Raw genomic sequence first — 24,192 nt, forward strand, 5'->3', positions numbered from 1 at the left:
GTCATGCTCAAGTCTTTGGTTCAGTCCTGTTCTGTTGCATTTTCAGGGGTTCTTATGAATTTTGGATATTAAACCCTTTACAGAAATATTTTTCCCCCTTTCTCTTTATTTGTTTTTTCTTAATTTACATAAAAGTTAGTTATCATATAGTATTCAGGAGTAGATTCCTTAATGCCCCTTACCCATTTAGCCCATCCCCCCTCCCACAACCCCTCCAGTAACCCTTTGTTTGTTCTCCATATTTAAGAGTCTCTTATGTTTTGTCCCCCTCCCTGTTTTTATATGATTTTTGCTTCCTTTCCCTTATGTTCGTCTGTTTTGTCTCAAAGTCCTCATATGAGTGGAGTCATATGATATTTGTCTTTCTCTGACTAATTTCGCTTAGCATAATACCTACCCTCTAGTTTCATCCACATAGTTGCAAATGGCAAGATTTCATTCTTTTTGATTGCCAACTAATACTCTGTTGTATATATATACCACATCTTCTTAATCCATTTATCCATCAATGGACATTTGGGTTCTTTCCATACTTTGGCTATTGTTGATAGTGCTGCTATACACAGTGGGACACATGTGCTCCTTCAAAACAGCATACCTGTATCCCTTGGATAAATACCTAGTAGTCCAATTATTGGTTATAGGGTTTTTCTATTTTTAGTTTTTGGAGGAACCTCCATACTGTTTTCCAGAGTGGCTGCACCAGTTTGCAGTCCCACCAGCAGTGCAAAAGAGATCCTCTTTCTCCACATCCTCACCAACATCTGTCGTTGCCTGAGTTGTTAGCGTTAGCCATTCTGACAGGTGTAAGGTGGTATCTTATTGTGGTTTTGATTTGTGTTTCCCTGATGATGAGTGATGTTGAGCATTTTTTCATGGCCATCTGGATTCTTCTTTGGAGAAGTGTCTATTCATGTCTTTTGCCCATTTATTCATTGGATTCTTTGTGTTTTGGTTGTTGAGTTCAATAAGTTCTTTATAGATTTTGGATACTAACCCTTTATCTGATATGTCGTTTGCAAATATCTTCTCCTATTCCATCAGTTGCCTCTTAGTTTTGCTGATTGTTTCCTTCGCTGTGCAGAAGCTTTTTATTTTGATGAGGTCCCAATAGTTCATTTTTGCTTTTGTGTCGATTGCCTCTGGAGACGTGTTGAGTAAGAAGTTGCGGGGGCCGAGGTAAAAGAGGTTTTTGCCTGCTTTCTCCTCTAGGATTTTGATGGCTTCGTGTCTTACATTTAGGTCTTTCATCCATTTTGAGTTTCTTTTTGTGTATGGTGTAAGAAAGTGGTCCAGGTTCATTCTGCTGCATGTCACTGTCCAGTTCTCCCAGCATCACTTGCTGAAAAGACTGTCTTTATTCCATTGGATATTCTTTCCTGCTTTGTCAAAGATTAGTTGGCCATATGTTTGTGGGTCCATTTCTGGGTTCTCTATTCTGTTCCATTGATCTGAGTGTCTGGTTTTGTGCTAGTACCATACAGTCATGATGATTACAGTTTGTAATGCAGCTTAAAATCTGAGATTGTGATGTCTCCAGCTATGGTTTTCTTTTTCAATATTGTTTTGGGTATTTGGGGTCTTTTCTGGTTCTATACAAATTTTAGGAGTGTTTGTTCTCTGTGAAGAATGCTAGTGTTATTTTGATAGGTATTGCATTGAATATGTAGATTGCTTTGGGTAGTATTGACATTTTAGCAATATTTATTTTTCCTATCCAGGAGCATGGAATCTTTTTCCATTTTTTTTTGTGTGTGTCTTCTTCAATTTCTTTCATAAGCTTTCTATAGTTTTCAGTGTATAGATTTTTCACCTCTTTGGTTAGATTTATTCCTAGGTATTTTATGGTTTTTGGTGCAATTGTAAATGGGATCGATTCCTTGATTCCTCTTTCTGTTACTTCATTATTGGTGTATAGGAATGCAATCGATTTCTGTGCATTGATTTTATATCCTGCGACTTTGCTGAATTCATGGATCAGTTTTAGAAGTTTTTTGGTGGAATTTTTTGGGGTTTCCATATAGACTATCACGTCATCTGTGAAGAGTGAAAGTTTGACCTCCTCCTGGCTGATTTGGATGCCTTTTATTTCTTTGTGTTGTCTGATTGCTGAGGCTAAGATTTCCAACACTATGTTGAATAACAGTGGTAAGAGTGAATATCCCTGTCTTGTTTCCCCTTAGGGGGAAAGCTCTCAGTTTTTTCCCATTGAGGATGATATTAGCATTGGGTCTTTCATATATGGCTTTTATGATCTTGAGGTATGATCCTTCTATCCCTACTTTCTTGAGGGTTTTTTATCAGGAAAGTGTGCTGTATTTTGTCAAATGCTTTCTCTGCATCTATTGAGAGTATCATGTGGTTCTTGTCCTTTTATTGATGTGATGAATCACATTTTGCAGATACTGAACCAGCCCTGCATCCCAGGTATAAATCCCACTTGGTCCTGGTGAATAATTTTTTTAATGCATTATTGGATCCAGTTGGCTAATATCTTGTTGAGGATTTTTGCTTCTATGTTCATTAGGGAAATTGGTCTATAGTTCTCCTTTTTAGTGGGGTTTTGGAATCAAAATAATGCTGGCTTCATAGAAAGAGTTTGGAACAGCTTCAAGAGAATTTCTATTTTTGGAACAGCTTCAAGAGAATAGGTGTTAACTCTTCTTTAAATGTTTGATAGAATTCCTCTGGAAAGCCATTTGGCCCTGGACTCTTGTTTTTGGGGAGATTTTTGATTACTACTATGTTGCCTGTAGAGTTAGAGTTTCTAGTGGTGTTCTCTGGTCCTTTCTTGTCTTTGTTGTTTTTTTTTTTCCTTCATCTTTTCTCCCCTCAGAGACTCCCCCTTAGAATTTCTTGCAGGGTTGGTTTAGTAGTCATGAACTCCTTTAATTTTTGTTTGTCTAGGAAACTTTTTATCTCTCCTTCTATTTTGAGTGACAGCCTTGCTGGATAAAGAATTCCTGGCTGCATATTTTTCTGATTCAGCACATGGAATATATCCTGCCACTCCTTTCTGGCCTGACAAGTTTCTGTGGATAGGTCTGCAGCAAACCTGACCTGTCTTCCCTTGTAGGTTAAGGACTTTTTTCCCTTGATGCTTTCATGATTCTTTCCTTGCCTGAGTGTTTTGTGAATTTGACTATGATATGCCTTGTTGATGGTCAGTTTTTGTTGAATCTAATGGGAGTCCTCTGTGCTTCCTGTATTTTTATGTCTGTGTCTTCCCCCAGGTTAGGAAAGTTTTCCCCTATGATTTGCTCACATAACACTTCTACCCCTTTTCCTCTGTCTTCATCTTCTGGGACCCCTATGATTCTGATATTGTTCCTTTTTAATGAGTCACTGATTTCTCTAATTCTTAAATCGTGATCTTTTGCCTTAGTCTCCCTCTTCTTTTCTGCTTCACTATTCTCCACAAGGTTCTCCCCTATATTGCTGAATCACTGCTCTGCCTCATCCATTCTTGCTGCCGTGGCATCATTTCAAGATTGCAGCTCAGTTATAGCATTTTTTTATTTCATCCTGACTAGATTTTACTTCTTTTATCTCCATAGAAAGGGATTCTAATCTATTTTCAACCCCAACTAGTATTCCTATTATCATGACTCTAAATTCTGGTTCAGACATCTTGCTCGTATCTGTGTTGGTTAAGTCCGTGGCTGTCATTTCTTCCTGCTCTTTCTTTTGGGGTGAATTCCTTCATTTCGCCATTTTGAAGGAAGAAAAGGAATGAATAAAGTAAAAAAAATTTAAATTAAAAAATTAAAAACAACACACACACACACACACACACACACACACAATATTCAAATGACGTTAGATCCTAGGTGTGCTTTGGTCTGGTTGTTGAAAGGAGCTTGATAGATTAGAGAAAAAAGGAAAAAAGAAAAAGAAAAAAAGGAACACATTTGAAAATTTTAAAAAATGAATACAATGAAATAGAATAATATGAAATGTTGGAAGTAAAATAGAGTGTGAGAGATTTACAAGAAAGTAAAAAATATAGTAGAAAAAAATTAAAGAAAAATATTTTTGGGAGAGAGCCAAAGCATAAGAGACTCTTAAAAACTGAGAACAAACCGAGGGTTGATGGGGGGTGGGAAGGAGGGGAGGGTGGGTGATGGGTATTGAAGAGGGCATCTTTTGGGATGAGCACTGGGTGTTGTATGGAAACCAATTTGACAATAAATTTCATATATTAAAAAAAAGAAAAATATTTTTAATAAAAATTGAAAATAAAAATGATTTTTTTCTCTTTCTGTGCTTAAGAAAAAAAAAGAAATGAAATGGAAAAAAAAGAGAGAAAATTGAATACATGGACCAGCGAACAGACTGAAATACGATTGAAATTACATTGCTTTCCCTGAGAAGTCAAACTGTGAAGCACTTTATAGTCCACAAACTAAGCAGGCAGAAAGAGTTGTGGTGTTCATGAAGAGCGAGGTTGACCCAGTTGGGCACGGCTTAGTGTGATGATTCCATTCTCCACTAGATGGCGCTGCTTATCTTACTGGGGTGGTTTTGTTGTCGCGCTTGTAGGTGTCTATGCGCATGCGCCCGAGGGATGAAAATGGCGACACCCAGCTACCCAGTCTCTAGTATCTCTGTCCTCCCCGATCGGTGATCATACACCTTTTGTCTCCGGCTTCCAGTCACGCCCTACTTTTACACTCTCCGCGACCAAGCCATCAGGTTGCCAGGCAGCACCTCCCTCCTGAGTTTTATCTCAGATGCGGCTGTGTTTCCCAACCCCTTACTTCTGAGGGACCGCGGCTTTGAAACACTCAGACCTTCTGGGGAAGGGTCTCACCGAGCAAAGGCCAGGTGCAGGCTGCACTCAGGAACATTTACGGGACCATGCTGCTGCCGACGCCCAGAGACTAAGGCTGGGTGCCAGCCCACCCCAGAAAAAGTTCATGCGATTGTGTAGCAGCAGCGTTTCAGGGATTATGGAAAATCACAACACACATCTGGCACCAGTCTTCACCCTTAATGACCTTCTTCCAGCACCAGCGAATGCGGCCATTCTCTGGGGTCTGCTGGGACTGGGTGGCCACACAGCTTCCACCAAATGTCCTTCCAGCAGGGGAACCTTGTCTCCCATGTGGCCCAAAGACCTCCGGACTTCACTCTGCTCCTGGGGATTCACCCTTCTCACCAGAGCACTGCCAGGTATTGAGCTGTGGTGTTTCGGACTCTGCACTCCCCCTGTTTATAGAGTCTTCATGGAATTTAAACCCTCTGCTTTCTCTTTTCTCCCTTTTTTGTTCAGTCCCTGCGGCTGTTTCCACTTTTCCACTTTCTCTCCAGCTGCTTTTGGGGGGTGATTTTCCCATACTCTCCCCTCCGTCTCCGTCCTCTGTCCGCAAGCAAAAACAGCTTCCTGCCCTCCGCTGTTTCTCTCTTCGTCAGTTCACCTCTCCTTGCCACATACCTGCTGAGTTCTGTGGTTCAGGTTGTGCAGATTGTTGTGTTAATCCTCAAATCAGTTTTCTAGGTGTGCAGGATGGTTTAGTGTTGATCTGGCTGTATTTCATGGACATGAGATGCAAGAAAGACTTCCATGCTGTTCTGCCATCTTGGCCCCTCCCCAGAAGTTATAAAAATTCTTAAATTCCCCTGCCTGTCTCTCTCCTCCACACCATTGCCTATAACCCCATCCCCAGAAATACCATTGTTAATAGTTTGGTATATATTTCTATGTGCATTTTTCTACACATATATAAACATAGTTCTTAAATGAAAAGGATCATATTATCTGCATTGTTCTGAGATGTGCTTCTTAAAGCAAGTAGTAGTGGCCATCTCTTCATGTCAGTGTATGTCGCTTCACCTACTTTTACTCCTCCCACATGCCGGCCCACCATTTGAAGGTGCCACTATTTCTTTGCGGTCCTCCATTGATGGCCATTTGTATTGTTTCAGTAGGGGGCAGTTTGGCGCTTTTATTCTATAGAACATGAGGGCCCCAAAGAATGTTGTTTGGCCTCAGCTTTGGATTGAGCATTTTTCTGGGTTTGCTATTGTTTGCCCTTATGTTTCCTCCCTTTTTGAGCTTGGTGGATGCTTCTCTCCTGCTGTTCCCTCTAATCCGACAACTACTCCATGTAAGGTATGTTTGTTGCTTTAAGGATCTCCTTACAGAGTCTAGGACTCTTTGGAGGAGGTAGGTTCAGCAAATAAACAAACTATTGTTCTAACTTTACATTCTTATTCTAGAGGAATTTAGAGACACTGGAAGTTCTCTTGTTATCTGGGAATCAGCTTTAAAACCTCCTTGTGTTTTAACTGTGCTTTGCATTTCCCTTTAAAGAGCACTCTAGACAGAGATGAACTGAATATATTTAAATTGAAGGTATATCCTATAACTTCAAAGAGCTTATGTCTCCTACAGTCTGTTGGGAGGCAAAATTAGCTGGGGAAACAATTAGAGACCAGTTGAGTGTTAATTATGTGTTACAAGCCCCTGGGCACCAGAAGTTCAGGGAAGACAGAGCTGGGGCAGTTTTCTGCTTTCAAGGGAAAAGCACTTGAGCTGGATTAGGAGGCAGGAGGTGACATTCAGAGAAGTCTAGGCAAGTGGAAGGCTTTTCAAGTACCTGGTAACTTTTCATACCTTTTTTTTTTAATCTTTTTTTTTTTTAGTTTTTGTTTAGGATTTGCCTACCCACATGAGAGCATTAGCTTGATGAGGGCAGGGACCGTGCCTTGTTCATTACTGAACACCCGGTTCCTGCAACAGTGCCTAGCACATAGTGGCTGGCCAAGGGGTATAGGAACAAATGAACGAAAGAGCAAATGGCCATAGCGTGTGTGCAGAACCATAAGAAGACTGGCCTATTTGGAAAGAAGGATGTCTCCTTGAGGACTGGGGGGCTCTCCAACAGATGAGCAGAGGAGCACCTACAAGGGCCTGCAGGAGATTCAAACCATGTGGCGAGTGAACCTAGCTGAACAAGGTATGGAAGCCACTGACAACTGCAAAGTAGACCCTGTAGAGATTGCGATAGGGGACTTGAATTTGAAATTAAACTAAAGCACAGACAAATAAAATTGTTCCCCACTGTGCTTGGTCAGCCAACAGTTATACTTAAAAAAGAAAAAGGAGGGTCGCCTGGGTCGTTCAGTTGGTTAAGCATCCGACTCTTGATTTCAGCTCTGGCCATGATCTCACGTTTCATGGGATTGAGCACCATGTTGGATTCTGTGTTGACAGCACAGAGCATGCTTGGAATTCTCTCTCCTGTCTCTCTGCCCCTCTTCCCACTCACACATGCATTCGCTCTCTCTTTCTCTCTCAAAATAAATAAATAAACATTTTTAAAAAAAGAAAAAAGATTTGTTCAGTCTTTGTTAAGAACCCAGTAAAATGTCAATGTGATCACAATACTTTTATTAATACTTACTTTTTAAGCAAATATGCTCATCTCATATTGAACCAGTTATTGGCCAAAACATGTTTTGCTTTGTTGTTGTTGTTGTTTTTACATAAACTATTGTTTTCTAGGTCTTTCCATCTCATACTTGTACAGTTGATTATTGGACCTAAATGCGGTGCATCACATTCTTGGCACATCCTATCTTATTGATTTTAGACCATCTTTCACCTTATGGAATTCACTTTAAACCTTGATCCTATCATCAATCACAGTTATTCCTCTTAGCTGGGTGTAATCCATACAGTGATCTGCAATCCCCCAAGGATTTGGATGCCTCACCATAATTTGGAGAGCTCAAAGTGGCCAGGAAGCGTTTACGGGCTGACACACCATCAGCCAAGTGTAAGAAAGAAATGATGAGGGTGGAGTTGGGAAGGAGTAACTGCTGGAATTCCAGACTGAAGGCACATCAGCCCCTCCCGTTTAAGCAACCCGGAAAGGTTTCTTCTAGGAACCAGCATTTAGAAGTAAAAGGGGGGGGAAATAGTTTGACATGTTTTGAAGCTGGCAGAATTTGAAGCCAAATTTTTGGGGTGAGAAAAGGATGAACCCCTCACTCCCTGGTGGGCAGATGTCAACTTGACTTAGAATCGGGCTGTTTTGAATATTCTTCGCCTCTAGCTCTCAGGAATAGATCCTCAGGTGCCTGGGTGGCTCAGTGGGTTAAGGCTCAATTTCAGCTGGGGTCATGATCTCATGGTTCATGGGTTTGAACCCCAAGTCAGGCTCTGTGCTGACAGCTCAGAGCCTGGACCCTGCTTTGGATTCTGTGTCTCCCCCGCTCTCCCATGCGTGCTCTCTCTCCCTCTCTCTCTCTCAAAAATAAATAAACATTAAAAACATTTTTTAATAAAAACAATAGACCCCACTTTGGTGTCATAGGATGTTTCTCCCCACTTAGCCATTTTCCAGGTTTTTCACTAGAATTCTGAATCGCTGAGTCTCCTACGTACCTCTCCCTGCACTCTGCCTCTGCTGTAAAAATCAATTACAATTGGCTTATAGCTCCAGTTATGGGTACATGTTCCATCTGCTCCCAGCCTGCACACCCTCCCGCTGCACCACTGCCCACTCCTCCGCCTCCCCCACTGAACCCCCTCCCCATTAAAGCTATCTTCCCAAGCAGCTCAGGAACACAGATGTTTTCACCCCTCGCTCCAGCACAGGGGTATTTTCCCAGTGTCTCTGTGTGTATGCTCCAGGCACCGTCTCTCTGGGGAGGGAGAGAGTAAATGTTTTCATTCCAAACCCTCAGGGTCAGGTCTTGTTTGTCTAAACTGTGTTTGTTGCTGTAATTATCAGATTAGCTGATCTCTGGCAGCAAGTTGGGGGCCAGGGGAGGGGGAGTATTAACCCTTTGTAGGATGGTTGCTGTGCTCCATCCTGGGAATCCCTTCAGGGGCAGCTGTCATTTCTCTTCTAACCTGGAAGATTTGGCTAGAATTCTTTTTGCCAGCCTAATAAGCCTCAGTAATAGTCTCTGAGTTAGTCCAGTCATCCAATGGGCTCCACTGCTTGGATCCAAAAGGCATTTAGCAGAGACACGGGGTTGAAAGGACATCTCTCCCGGGATCTGCTGGGAAAAAAGAAAGGGAGCTTAAGGAGGATCTGGATAAGTAACTCAACAAAGGGTATGGGTATCTCTCAGTCCCAATAAGGAAGCCAGGAGTGTGCACTGTATGGCTTCAGCTTGTCCACCTACCACCACTCCCTTAGCATAAATGCAGTGAGACTATCCAGCCCCATTTAGGCTTGTTTGGGATTTTCTGTTGTTCAAAAAAATATCAAGATCATTTTTTCACCACTGCTATTTAAACAACAACAACAACAACTCAGTTGTCTCACCTTGTTCAGCCATTCCCAAGCCTTTGTCATAAGACTCAAAAGGCTGGTCATGTCAAGGTTTTCTCATCTGCCCTTGCCTCCCACCCTCAGCACCACTGAACTTCTCTCTTGTCTTCAAAGATACCATAAGCACAGAGATTGCTCTCTCCTCTCAACTCCAGGAGGAACAACTTCTTTGCATTTTCATTATCTATTTTACAAATGAATAAATCTTATCTCTTCAAACGGAGTGTATCCTTGAGTCCCACATGTTGGTCACCTGGTAAAGGACCTAAACATATAAATAGCTTAGTAAATACCTGTTGATAGCATTTTTCTAAATGTTTTTGCCATTTCTCACCCCTCAGTTCCTTTCTGTTTTGTGTTTGATTTTTTTTGTTAGTTTGATTGTTTATTTCTGGAATGGTCCTCCAATTTTTACTCGTCAACTTAGTTTCCCCTCTTCACTCCAAACACACACACACACAAACAGGGAAGCTAACATTTACAGAGTGTCGGTATACCTAGCACTATGCAAACTTATTCCATGTGCTTTCCAAATATCTTGTTTGACACTCAGGTTGGCTTGTGAGAGAAGTGCTATTACATAGAAGGAAGTCGAAGTTCAAAGGACTAAATCACACACACACACACACACACACACACTTCCACAACTGTAAGTGATAGAATGAAGATTCAGTCCCAGGTATGTGTGACCCTAAAATGCACACAAACCCCATATTTCTAGCTAGGAAGTGGAGAAAAGTTCGTACAACTAAGGAAAACACACTTTTGCCCAAAACCTAACTAAAAACCAACGAATCTCTCAACTACTTTTTCCCAACAAATACAACTATAATTATGTCTATATTAAAAATAAAAGAAGGGGTGCCTAGATGACTCGGTTGAGTGTCCAACTCTTGACTTCAGCTCAGATCATGATCCCAGGGTCGTGGGATCAAACCCCAGGTCGGGCTCCACGCTGAATGTGGAGCCTGCTTAAGATTCTCTCTTTTCCTCTGCTCCTCTCCCCCAATTGCATTCTATCTCTAAAAGTAATAATAATAATAATAAATAAAAGTAAATAATAAAAAACAAGAGAAACTTAAACCCAACAAACATTCTGAATAATATTCTGTACAATAAAATAGTTTGGGAATTACCTTAGCATTAGTTATAAATCGAATTTGATTTATCTGTCCATGTCCATACTGTTTATAAAGTTGTCAACATTTGAAGGCAAGTATGATTTTAAAATATTGTATGTAGCCCACACACCAATGCACCAAAATCATATTGAGAAAAAAGGCAACTGCTGACATAGAATATTCCTGTGTTCTGAGAGGACAAAATCTTTCCTCTCTATGAATATTGCCAGACCTAGTTCCAAATGTGGATTGGAAACAGATAGAGCTTCTTGGGAAGAAATGTTCACAGTCAGAGTTGGGCAAGAGTTTCATACTGTGCTCCTGGGTTGTACCAGAAGCAAAATTTAGATGGATTTCCATCAAAGCAAACAGGGAGGCAGCTTGCTTTTCTCCCTCCAGAGAGATGTTCTGTTCAACATGTAACCAGAAAAGATACTATCCATCTCCTTTTCTACCCAAAGGTCTCCTCTCCATGACACCTGCCCTCCCACTGTTTCTTATATCCTTTCCTACAGGCCACCAAAGGAAAAAGATCCAACAGATCTTGAATTAGTCAACCAAACTATGTTTGGCAATTGTTCTGATAAGAGTCAATGGCAATGAAGTTGAAATGATTGTTTTGTTCCAAAACCAGAAATCTCACTTTAACCTGGAGAGAAACTCACTTGGCTACATTAGAAAAGTTTTTAAGTATACTGGGAAATGAAAGGACAGATGATACAAGTGCTGAAAGGAGATTCAAAGAAGGGCTTATTTGAAAAGATAAGAAGGTAGGAAAAATAGAAGGGTGATTTTGGCACCTTTATGGCTGAGTACTAGCCACAGGTAAAGCAGAATGAGGCAGAGTATTCCAGAAAAAGAATCTCAGGTTCCCTAAATACCTTCCTTGATCCTGGCTCTAAATAGTGAGCTTGTTATTAAAACGCTTGAGGTCCCATTCTACCACTATAGCTGGGTGACCTAAGGTAAGGCAGATAACCTCTCTGGGATTTATCAGCAAAGCTGGGGATTGGACCAGATGACATTTAGGTTCCTCCTCTTGTTGATGTGTCATTATATTCAAACCCCTTTAGGGAAGGAAATAGGAAGGTTATTTAGAGAAATCATATTTTCTTGATTTAATATATACAAATGGCTAGAATAATGCCTTGTGCCTAGTAAGTCTACAGAAGTGTTAGACATTATTATGCCTGATGATGAGGCTGACGAGGATGGATCCCTGCACGACAAACACATTTTTATCTCTACATCTGTAAACTTCAGGAAGACAAACAATCCAGTATTCTGATAATTTTAGAGCCCTTTCTCTTGCAAAGAACTTGATTGGAGGGGAATGATCTGTAGCTGCTGAGAATTGAGAATAACTGTCATTCACGGACGGATAGTTTGCTAAGCAAACCACCACCATGACCAAACATGAGAATGTTTTCTTTGAAAATTCAGCTTTCTTACTTGGCCATGAAATGGACTGGGCTGCCTTGGGAAATAGTGAGTGTCCCCTTCCCTGGATTCAGGGATGCAGACATCAGGGGACAGGGTAGACTACATTGACTTTGAAGGAACTTTCTGCCAAAGTCTCCATAATTCCAAAGCAAAGTCTACCAAATATTACAAAGTGTCCGAATGCCTGTAGGCTGCAGAGTAGCTGAGGCTGGGTTTCCACCAGAATATCTCATCCCATAAAAGCATAACATCAGTGGCATAACATTGGCTGGAACATCTTGCATCTTAAACAGTGAAGCTGTGTCTTCTAAGCCTTTAGTTGAAATGTAATTCATGGAGAGCAGTACTGAGCAGTATCCTAGCTCATTCTCTCTTTTTAATGCTGAGACTGAGAATTAAAAACACTAAAGGAATAACAGAACTGCACAATAAGAGAAGGGCCAGAACCCAGGGCTCTGGATTTTTCCTAGATCTTCCTCTCCATGAAGGGATGGAGTTATCTTGGGCTGAGGATGAATAAAAACTCACATGTGGCGTTAGAGCAAGATGGATGGCAAGTAAGACAGAAAAGGAAATAAGCAACCAGAACAGAAGGGCAAAAGGGCAGGAGATAGAGAGTTGGAGAGGCAGAGGGAGAGAAAATAAAGAAGTGAAGGGACTTTTCTAAAAAAAAAAGTTTATGCTCAGAATAAAAGAGATGTAGAGAGACATTTCAAAAGGAAAAAGATTGCAAAGAAAGATGGAAAGATGCATCAAGTACTAAGAAATTTAAGTGGGAGAGGATAGGGAGAAGAGACCTCCTGTCTACTCCCCGAGGATCTCAGCCTATCCAGCATGACACCAATCAGTTGTTAACATTGTAATTAGGAGCAAAGCTTCTGTCCAGCCACTTTATATCCTTTACCCCTGCTTCTCTCTGGAGGGCTCCCTCCCTCCTTCCACTTCTCTCCATTTCCTTCTTGACATCACTGTTATCACTCTTTGTTGACTGTGAGGTGGTTGGTCTGGAGAACCTTCAATGCCTTCCAACCCTCTGAGTCAAAAACTATTTTTGCTTTCATATTTCTTTCTTCTTTCTATCTATGCTATCTCCTTTATTGGGATCTGGGGTTCAGGGAATAAAGTGAAGACAAGCAATGGGAGTGGGGAAAACTCACATGACAGCTTAACTGTATGGCTATTCCTCAGCCATCTATTTTTTCTGGTTGAAAAAACCCTGGAAGAGTTGATTCCAAAGAGCTTGCTTGTTATCAGGTATTAGTCACCACTAGAGGCAGAAGCCGTGTTTCAGGAAAGCTAAATGTTATTTTATTAGCAACAATAACAATGATCAACTAAGTAATTTAATAGTACTTAAAGATAAAACCATAGAACCTGCCCTTGCGGGGCTCACAAACCAAAAGTGATAGCCCTAGGTCTCTCCAGTGCACTAATAATCATCACTGCCTGGTATGGAGCACCAAGGTGCTGGGGACAATGCTGAGCTTGTGACATTCATCAAGTTCTTTAATCCTCATAACATCCCAGTGAGGCAGATACTGTTGTCATCCCCACTTTATGGATGAGGAAGTAGAAGCCTAAAGATTAAGTGATTCACCAAGATTCTTCAACCTGTGACAGATTGGGATTCAAATATGCTTGGAGGCACTTTACTAGACTTCCTCCGAGAGTCCCCTTTCTGCAACAACCAGAATCCATTTAGTGACTCAAGATTGGCTGCTAGAGGAGTGAGGTCTCCAGATTCATCTCACTTCTATTTCAACACTTATTTCAAGGATTCATGCTTGAGAGCCACTCCCAAGAGCCCTTTCTTCCTGTGTCACCTGTGATCTAACCTGCTTCAACCTGTCTGTTCCCTCACCTGTCTGAACCTGCAGATGCCCACACTGAGGGATCTGTGGCCCAGGTTCCTCTCTCTCTTCCCCCCTCTCCACCAATCCACCCACAATCCTAACTACATCAAGCCTTCCCAGGTATGGTGGTGTTACCCCCAACTAACTGCACATGCCTCTGACCTTTGAGGTTCCTATTTGCTGCCTGTCCTCTTCATAAATCTAATGAATGATTGAATCAAGGAACATAAACCTCCTTCAAGACATGAGATTCTGGGGCACCTGGGTGGCTCAGTTGGTTAAGTGGCCAACGTCAGCTCAGGTCATTATCTCATGGTTTGTGAGTTCAAGCCCCATGTTGGGATCTGTGCTGACAGCTCAGAGCCTGCAGTCTGCTTCAGATTCTGTGCCTCCCTCTCTCTCTGCCCCTTCTCCATTCACACTCTGTCTCTCTCTTTCTCTCTCAAAAATAATAAACAGTTAAAAAAATTAAAAATAAGTTAATGAAAAATATTTAAAAGACACAAAGTCCTGCTCTCTAGAATCTTGTCCTTCAATCCAAGGCATGGTGTCTTTTTTATAAGTACTTTCTGCCCATAGCAGCAATCCAATAAAAACCTTCACCTGGGGTCTGTGCTAATTTAGAATTTAAAATCACTAGCTTTGAGAGATTATACAAAGCATTCGTGTAACCAGGATTTGGGGATAGAAGAGGACATAAATATTTTTATATAACAACTATTAATACAGTTATTATAAGTCACATTATCAGTTTTTACTTTCTCTAACACTTTTTTTAGCTCAATTTGAGGATTACAATTGCCTGAAGACTATAAAGTAATATTAATATTAAATATTATAATTCAGACTTTTATTTTTTTAGACGAACTTTCCCCATGCCTCCAATCCTCTGCCCCCTCCCCACCTGCCCCACTTCCTCCAGGCATCCTCAATGGTATAACCTATATGAATAGGGCCAGGTATCCTATGAATACTCTGTAAATATTAACCAACTGACTGTCTAAATGAATTAATCTATTTGCTTCTGATATAAATGCTTTTTCTGTCTCTCAAATTCAAATCATTTCCTCTCCTTTCACTAACATGGGCATTCATGCATTCAATTCAAACAGCTATTTACTTAGGGCTGTTAAGGACTCCACAAATGCGCAGCTTGGTAATGGTGCAAGACAGTGTGAGAACAAGTCCTTATACTAGGGCCACCGCAATAGGGAAATGGAAAGAATGTGAGCCCTGACCACAGCAGACCTGCGTTCAAAGGCTGCCTCATTGGTGCAGTTGGAGTACTGACACCTAATGCATAGGGTCATTGATAAAAGTGAACACTTTGGGATGTTGTTGAGTGCTGTGTGCATTTACCTCTTCAATCCTCTCAGATACCCAACATAAGAGGGAAATGGGACACAGAGGGGTGGGATGATTTGCCCAGCCTGAGATCTCACCACTAGTGGTGGATGCTGTTGGAATCTGAACTCACTCTTAACTCTTCCTTGCAATGCCTTGTTTGTGGGCATGCCTTCACATCCCATGCTCTTCTCACACTAATGCTCAATATGTTAGTTTCCTTTACCAGCTCCCCTCCAAGACAGGACAGTAGGTTCCAGGTATCATGTCACTTTGATGTTGGAGAGATGTGAGGGTTCTGGCTCTAGGAGCAATGGTCCGTTTGGCCCCCAGACCCACTGTTGGCCCAGGAAGGATGAAGGAGTCAAAATTTGGCTTCTTTCCCCTTGAGGAGATCTGGAGGGCAGATGGGGAATAGAGCTGCAGCCAGATCAATCCTCAGCCACTCTGGAAGGACTGCAGTTCAATTATGAAAAAGATCCTCCTTTTGTCTTTCCTGGTTGCAATTTGATTTCGTTTCATCTTACATTCACAGTAAATGTGCCTTTCCTTTGATATGTTCTCTCCTTGTTTCTGCTCAAAACAGGGAAGATGGGAATTTGTCTCCACCCAGGCTGGCTCAAGGAGAGGATTGAAGTGTCCATTGGGTTAGGTGTGGTGATGGCTGCTGGAGAATTGGGGTGAGAGCAAGACCTGGGCAGCTGGACAGGGGAGACAGAAGGGGTGAGTCCGAAAGCTCTGATGACCCATCTCTACAGCAGAGGACTCTACTGCCAGCTCTCACTAGCAGGCTTTTTCAATCCCCACAAAGGGATTCGGTGCTCCAAGGGGTCGGAAATAGAGATATCCTAATGCCTTGGAGTAGAAGGAAAAGACAGAGTGCAGGCAGTGTAGTACAGAAAGAAAGACATTACAAAGCTTTGGAGCCAAAGACACCACCTGAGAGATTTGAATAAGTTACCTAACCCCCTCTGAGTGTCCCTGTGTATAATGGTGGTGATATACAGACCTCTTAGGGAAGCTGGGCAACCCAGTGAAATTATGTTCATAAAGGGCCTGGCAGAGGAAGTAACCCTTGAGAAAGCACCCGGGGAGGGGGGCATGGAACATTCAGGCTACAGCCCCAATAAGTGGTAGAATTTGGCTTTTGCTAAATCCTACCCAAAATGTGGTTAGGCTAAAATTAACTAAAGTTAGTTTATTTGGGAAAGAAAAAAGAAAAAAAAGCTGCAAAAGAACTCTACTGTCACGGAGGGTAAAAATGGAAAGGCACATTTTAGGGGAAAAAAAAAACATTGTAAATCTAGAAAGAAATATAGAGTACCTCAATAGAAAGTCTAAATTTAACCATTAAAAAAAAAAAAAAAAAAAAAGTCCAGATGCCTGAGGTGGGAAAAAATTTTGCTGGCCATTCAAGTAAGATGTTTATAATGGAAATAGAAAAGAGGCTATTAAAGAATGATGGTGGGCGCCTGGGTGGCTCAGTCAGTTAAGTGCCCAACTTCACCTCAGGTCATGATCTCACGGTTCATGGGTTCAAGCCCTGTGTCGGGCTCTGTGTTGACAGCTCAGAGCCTGCAGCCTGCTTTGGATCCTGTGTCTCCCTCTCTCTGCCCCTCCCCCGCTCATACTCTGTGTGTGTCTCTCTCAAAAATAAACATTAAAAAAAAAAAAAAGAATGATGGTGACAGTAAGGTAAAAGAAAGCGAAGCCCACATATGACTCCTGACTTTTTTTTTTTAAAAACTGTGGCAAAATACATATAACATAAAACTTGCCACCTTAACCATTTTTAAGTATACAGTTCAGCAGTAGTTATTGTTGTGAAACTGTTACCACCACCCATCTCCAAACCTCTTCCCTCTTGCAAAACTGAAACTCTGTCCCCACTAAACAGTAGCTCCCCATCTGTCTTCCTCCAGCCTCTGACAACCACTGTTCTACTTTCTGTCTCTATGAATGTGACCACTCCAGATACCTCATAGGTGGAATCACACAGTATTTTTCCTTTTGTGACTGGCTTATTACACTTAGTATAATGAATTCCCAACATACATATATTTATTTTATTATATTATTATATATAAGTGTATATTTATATTCATATTTATATTTTCATATCTATATTCTGAAATCATTTGCAAAGTGATTTAAATAAAAACTCAGATCCTAGAAAGCTGGCATGATATGATGCCAGTTTCTGTGTGGAAGAAATATAAATATGGCTCTTCCCAGACCTGGAGAAAGGAGTGGATGCAAATGAAGTGTGAACCCAGTGAAACCCCAAATGCAGTCTTCAGGACCAGAGATCTCCATCCCTTTCTTGAATTCTTTTGTGTTGCCACAAGATAAGAGCCCAGAGGGGTGTTGACCTTAATATTCATAGCCTTTCCCTTCATGTTTTCTGTAGGGTCCATCCCATTATTACCCTTCCCAGGATCTTCACTCTAGCTCATAATAAGCAGGCAGATAGTCAGTTAGACAGATCATACTTACTTAGAACTTGCCATGTACCAGCTACAGCCAACAGTTCAAGTGGAGAGTTGTTAAGAGGAACTTGTAGTGGACACCATAGTCACCTCCCAGATTGGCTCCTTTCTCTCCTAGATTTTGAAGCAGCTGTGGAATTCAGAATCTTCCTTCAGCTCTTGGAGTGAACTTTGGTTTAAGTGAATCAGTAAAGTCCATCACACTGGCCACAGTGACTGGTTTGGGAATCAGTCCATACCATAATTCTGGTTAATGAGACATGTTCACAGAGGTGAACCAGGAAGCCCAAAGTTTCAGACATCCCACATTGAGAGAATAAACAGTGTTAGTATGAAGGCAACGCTATGGACATCAAAGTCCTTGATGATATGGTTCACCTAATTCTGGATCTGTATCACCTAATCCTGGGGCTCACCCTAATTTCCCTCCAGTTATCTGGGCCAACAAATGCCTCTTATTGTTTAAGCCTCTTGAGTTGGGTCTTCTATTACTTACAATTGAAATCATCCTAACTAATCACTATAGACTGAATTGTGTTCCCTCCAAATTCATTTATTGAATCCCTAACCCCAATGTGATGGTATTTGAAGATGAGGTCTTTGGGAGGAAATTAGGTTCAGACAAGGCCATGAGAGCAGAGCCTCCATGATGAAATTAGTGTGCTTATAAGAAGATACAGCAGAGAGCCTTTCTCTCTCTCTCTGCCCTGTAAGGACATAGCAGGAAGGCAGCTGTCTGTAATCCAGGGATAGAGCCTCACCAGGGCCTGACCATGGCAGCCCCAGGCCTCTGAGATGAATTACAAGCAAGCTACCTTTGGGGGTTTCTGAGAATGGCAACATCACTTACGTAAATAAAAATGACAAAGAAGAACAAGGAGGAGGAGGGAAGAAGAGGTGAGAGGTAGTGTGGTGAAGGATAATCCATTTCCCTTGTTACCACCAGAAGGGACCAGTGAAAGCATCATCAGAAGTCTGGGAAAGGGCCACAATGGGTCCACATAGAGCCAATAGCTTCAAAATCTTGTATTTTTATCATAAAAAGTTTGCAAATTCTGTGTTCTACTTCATAATGTGCCTTTACACTTTTTATATCAAGATGTGAGAAAATCTTGAGAGGTGCCATTTCATCCCAAATCTTTGAAATAATCGCCTGGCCCTACCCTGCCTGTCCTGGCCCATTTATACCCCAATGTGAGTAACACAAATGCATCAGAAAGAGCGTTGACCTCGAAATGTTCAAATCTGAGTTCTTTTTCCAATTCCATCCTTTCCTAGCCATGTGACTTTGCAAAACCACTCACCTTCTTTAATCTTCTCTTGCCTCATGAATAAAAAGAGAACATGACATCTTTTCTGCATTTCTCACAGGGCTGGCAAGCTCCAAGGAATTAATGTGAGAGAAAGGACTTGGGAGACCAGGAAACTCTGATTGCCATGGCCCTGCAGGGTGGTACCAGTATTATTCCAAGACCATTTTGGAAGTTTCCCCAGCCTAGACTAACCCATTCTTGAACTAACCTTTCCTGTTTATTTCCATACCTGTTTATCCAATCCTTGCACCTATGTTAGGAAGAGGAGTACAGAAAGCAAAAAGAATGATAAAGGGCTATTTATAATCAGCTGCCAATGGGGATAAAAGTCATCTTATTCTCTGTGACTTGGCATGCCTTAGTTTCTCCCATTTCTACATCTTCCACCCTTATTATGGAATCTCAAGTATCCCTGTTCAGAGGAATTCTGAGCCTGTATCCCCTGCACTTGCCTTATGAACAAATCACCTAAAACACGGGGTAGAGCAGGAAAGACAAGCTGGTTTCATCTTCAGCACCAGCTCTGATTCACTGGTTGCTTGAAACACTGTATTAAGAAGTAACAACAACAACAACAACGACAAAGTCATTCAATGGGAAAGTTTGTAGAGATGGATTAGAGTCGCCTGCGACAGGCACAGAAAGTGAGAACAGGAACACATGTGCTGTCACTGGTCACCCCTGGTTTAGAGGCCTAAGATGAGTCAACTCTTAAGTATGCACCAAATATTGAAAGCTGGAAGGTTTCCAGAAAAATCTCAAATGCAAGGATTTTCACCCTTGGGGTCTTAGATTGGTGGGGTATTTATAAATTCAGTAATAATGGCTTATGTCTTATTTTTAATAGTATGAAGGGCCAACTCCTTGCCTCTGATGAGGTTGACTAGGTTAACTAAATGTCAAGTTTCTTTTCTTTTGGATAGAATAGTATCAACTGTATTCACTGACCCTAGGTGTATCACACTAGTCACTGTAACTTACATTTTTGAAATTACAGAAATTTTTGGAGTATCATTGGCCAACCAGACAGTCCAGCATGGAACTCATGAATAACTGTGGAATTGAATAGAGCAAAGACCTAAGATAAATGAGTGGCTTCAAAGAACAATCCAAAAAAAAAAAAAAAAAGTCACAGTGATTAAGAGGTTGGGAATCACTGTTCTAATGAAATCTGGTGTTAAATTTACTGAGAACTCTAGAGGCTTTCAATTTGGATGACTCTATGAGTTTATTTCAAAATGCCTACTTCTACCTTAGCATGTGTTACGTGAGATTTTTTTTTTAATAGCAAATAGCTTTCATTAAATAAGTAAATATCTTTTTGTTGGGGAATTCTAAAGGATTCAGCACTGTGTACATGCACTGCACTTAAGCTTTTAGGAATTTATTTTACCACTTTGGTACTTTCAGTTTGTTTGAAAGCAGGCTCTCTTGGGTGAAAGGCTCAGCTGGCATTTAAAAGCTGTCAGTTTCTTTAGGCAACTAGACTTCCTGGCTGAGTAGAGAATGTTTGTTTAGTTTTGGTCACATCCTATTGTGCTACAAGAAGCTACACGACATCAATAAGAGAAGTAGTAATTTTTGGATTTTCTTATTCTATGTATTATTTTTTTTCTAGGTTTTTTTAGGAGCCACCATTTATTTCTATATTCTGAGTTTCCCTTGCTAATGAATTCTTGCATTTTAAGTACCAACCATTGAACAAGGGGCTGCAAGATGGGTAACAATGCCAGAGAGAACCCTCCATAGAGAGTGACACGCTGGGGGCTGGGGTGGCCTGAACAGGAGTTGAGCATGGAGGAGATTACAGGCCCCTGGGTCTCTCCTAAAAGCAGTGGGGATGTGGTTCTAGTCCTAGGGGGCCTCTCTACTGGTACTTCCTGTTCCACTCTTTCTTTTCCTCATTCTCTTAAATTTTCCCCTTCTCTCTCTACATCCTGTTCTCCTTTCCTTTCCCCTTTGTGTTTCTGTTCTGTCCCTTTTTTCTCATTTTCCTTCCATTCTCCTGCTTCCTCGTTTTCTTCATTGTCTCTTCCCCCATCCCCTCTTTCTTGTCCCATCTCCCATTCTCTGCCCTTTGTGTGAAAACTATTTTCCACTTACAGCATCAGTCTGTGGTTTCTAAAGGATGTTCCACCAAGTGCTAGATCCATGAGATGTACTGTGGAAAATAAAAAAGATGCAAGGTGGGTCTGGATCTGTGCTTAAATAAGCTCAGGAACCAGGAACCATTGTATACAACCACCCCTCCACGCTTGGAGCTTCCGCATCCCTCATTAGCATTTTGCAGGAGAAATCCTGCTATGAAAAAATAGGTCTAGCCTGATTTATACCAACGTTCCCCAAACCTCCTTGACCTCAGTGTCTTTTCCCTCCAAATAAATGAAATTCATTGAGAGTACATTTTGGGAATCCTCTCATGGTAGAGCCTCTTGTCTTGACTCACCCTGGAACTTCAGAGAACTGACTTCATCCAGTATTGCTTGATGTTAAAGAGTCTTCTCACCTGTCTGAGCCTTCCTCAAGGCCATCACAGCCAGTCCTTTTCTGTCTGTCCCCTTCACTGCCCAACATTGCAGCCACCCACCAGGACTCACCTCCGAGACTTAAAAAGTTCCATACAGTTCACCTCTCATGTTAAATATTTAAGGTTGATCAGTTTTTGTATTTTGGTTTCTTTGCCTAACAAATTGTCAAAGATTGTTTTTAAAGAATAATATGCAGGGGTACCTTGGTGGCCCAGTCAGTTAAGCATCTGACTTCAGCTCAGGTCATGATCTCTTGGTTTGTGAGCTTGAGCCCCAGGTTGGGCTCTGTGCTGACAGCTCAGAGCATGGAACCTGCTTTGGATTCTGTGTCTCCCTTTCTTTCTGCCTCTCCCCTGCTCGCACTCTGTCTCTCTCTCTCCCTCTCTCAAAAATAAATAAAGAAGAAGAATATGCAGCATGGCAACAAGCAGGGGAAGGTTTGGAGTTCCTGCTAGTGGCACTGTAAGTTGGTATAATCATTCCAGAGGGGAAATTTGGCAGTATGTACCCAAAGTCTCAAAATGCTACTTTGGGGACTTTATCCTAAGAAAATAATTAAGGATGTAAGCAAAGATTTAGGCAAGGATTTGTTTACTGGAGTTTGTTTGTATTGCAAAAACTTGGAAACAAGCTTAATATACAACAGTGGGAGTCTGGTTGAGCATCCTGTGGCATATGCAAACGGTGGAGCATTGTGCAGTCCTTACAAGTAGAGTTTTAGGGGACTATGAAATAGAAGCCCCAAATTAATTGTGTGTAAAAATCACACACACACACACACACACACACACACACACACACACACACACAATGTGAGCCCATTTTTTGTGAAATCAACATTCATGAGTGGGATATATACATATAAAAATGTAAGAGTATTCACCAAAATTTAGCAGTAATTATCTCTTCGTGGATAGTGGGATTTCAGCAGCTTCTTATTGATCTGTGCCTTCTGATTTTTATATAAAGAACATGTGCTTTCTGTTTATTGGAAGGAAACAGTAAGTGAGAAAAATGAACAAAAGTAGTTAGTGAACCTATGCAAGCTTTGCTATAATTTAAAGTCCCAGCTGACTCCAAATAGGGTCCTGTCAACACCAACTGGGTCTTTTCTGTCTCCTGGGGTGGGGGGAAAGGCTCCATGAAGAAGGTCAAAGACAATGTCAACCTTCTTTCTGCTCTCTGAGGAAATCTGGATACAAGAGCCGGTTTCTATGTTGTGTGATGCTGCAACTTACAGGGAAAAAAAAAGATCAACACATCCCACCATCTATTTATTTAATATTAAAAATAATATTTCACTGAGTTTGGCTGGCGTCAGCTTGAGCAGTTACTCATACAGGAATTCAAACAAAAGCAGCATTGGCCCTAAGCCAGTGGGCTGGTGCTGGGTGGTCCATGTCCGTTCTTAGCTCGGAGGAGCTCCTAGTAGCTTTCAGACCTGCTTCGGGTTGGGAAGATGATGTATTCATTTATTTATTAGAAATGTTTTAACAGGAAATGCTAATAGTTTGTGTTTAGGGAGAATCGCCCAGGACAGCTGGAGGCACCCAGCAGACATGGCAGGGAAGGAGACTGCTGCTTTTAGTCTTGGAGTCAGATCAGAGCTATTGTAAGAGTCTACACTGCAGCCCAGCACACCAAATTAGCCCAAAAGATCCTGGTTGCTTTGCTTTAGGACAGAAGAGGAAGGAGCAGAGCCATTCTTTCAGATGCCCTGTTTCCCTTCTCTATTGCCATTTGTTTCCTAGAAACCCAAAGATGTGTTTTTGATGTGTCTGTGAACACAGATGTTGGCTCTACTGGGAATGAACAGGCCCTGTGTACATAAGCCTCCAGGTGGGAGTGTGTGAGCTGAGGTGTAAGAAAGCACATGTGTAACTCGAGCCCACTTTTAGTGTGGCTGTGGACTGGTGGAGTCATGTGTGAGTTCAGGGGTTATATGTGCACATCCTTTCTGTGTATGAGGATGGGTGAAAGACAAGTGTTTGCAGGGTATCTCAGGCGTGTCCTCAAACTCCAGAGTGCATTCCAACGTTGGATCACATTCATGGGGACTTCTGAAGCGCCCAGAGAGAAAAGGAGAGGGGAGTATAAATCAAGCTCAAATATATGTGTAGGAGAGGAATATGAGCAGGTTTGAGTCTTTTTAAAAATCTCTTCCCACTGTTTTGGAAGAGTGTAGAACTTTACTCATGGGGGAAGGGCGTGATTACAGAGCCGTGAGGAACAGGGTCCAATGTATAACCCAGTCTAGCCCGACAAAAAGGCTGTTCCTGTGTTTCCAGATAACAATGGAGGTGAAGCCTGACCCTGGAAACCAGTCAAGATTCCCAGAGATAAACCCTCGGGCAGCAAGAACACTGTCAATGAAAAGAAACTGACCTTTTGCCTTCTGGAGTCACAGAATTCCCACAAATGCTATGGCCTCATCAGCTCTGGCAGGCTCACCACCACAGCCCCAGACTTTGACGCCAATTCATAAACAGCACAGAGGGTGCTGCTGGGAGCTCTGAGGAGGGGGCTGTACTAGAAGTCAGGCAGCTCCACCTCCAGCACCTCAGAAAAGAGCATGTCCCCTACTTAGATTTTCTTCTGGAGGTTTATCTTCCCTCCAGGCTCACAAAACGATGAGAGAGCTCCTTAAAGGGTTTTCCTCTGCCCTGTGTGGTCTGGTCTGCAGAAGGTACCTCAGGTGAGTCTTGTACCTGACAGAACTATAGGTGTTCTCAGTCTGAACTGAGAGCCTTCCTAAGGAATGCACAGTTGTGGAACAAGGGACAGAAAGTCTCAGGACAGGGGCAGTAG

General features: G+C 41.8%; 1 long non-coding RNA gene across 2 annotated transcripts in view; it reads right to left on the minus strand.

The window, feature by feature from the left end:
* Positions 1-7,375: 7,375 nt before the first annotated feature.
* Positions 7,376-24,192, minus strand: part of LOC109492635 — a 68,926-nt gene continuing 52,109 nt past the window's right edge. Inside the window, exon 3 of one of the 2 annotated variants that reach the window (XR_002736899.2) lies at positions 7,376-9,015. This is a non-coding gene — a long non-coding RNA (uncharacterized LOC109492635). Of the gene's footprint in view, positions 9,019-24,192 lie in introns of both variants that reach the window. The other variant, XR_002736898.2, reaches the window with a different exon arrangement.

Source organism: Felis catus, chromosome D2 (assembly GCF_018350175.1).
Source record: "Felis catus isolate Fca126 chromosome D2, F.catus_Fca126_mat1.0, whole genome shotgun sequence".
NCBI lineage: Eukaryota > Metazoa > Chordata > Mammalia > Carnivora > Felidae > Felis > Felis catus.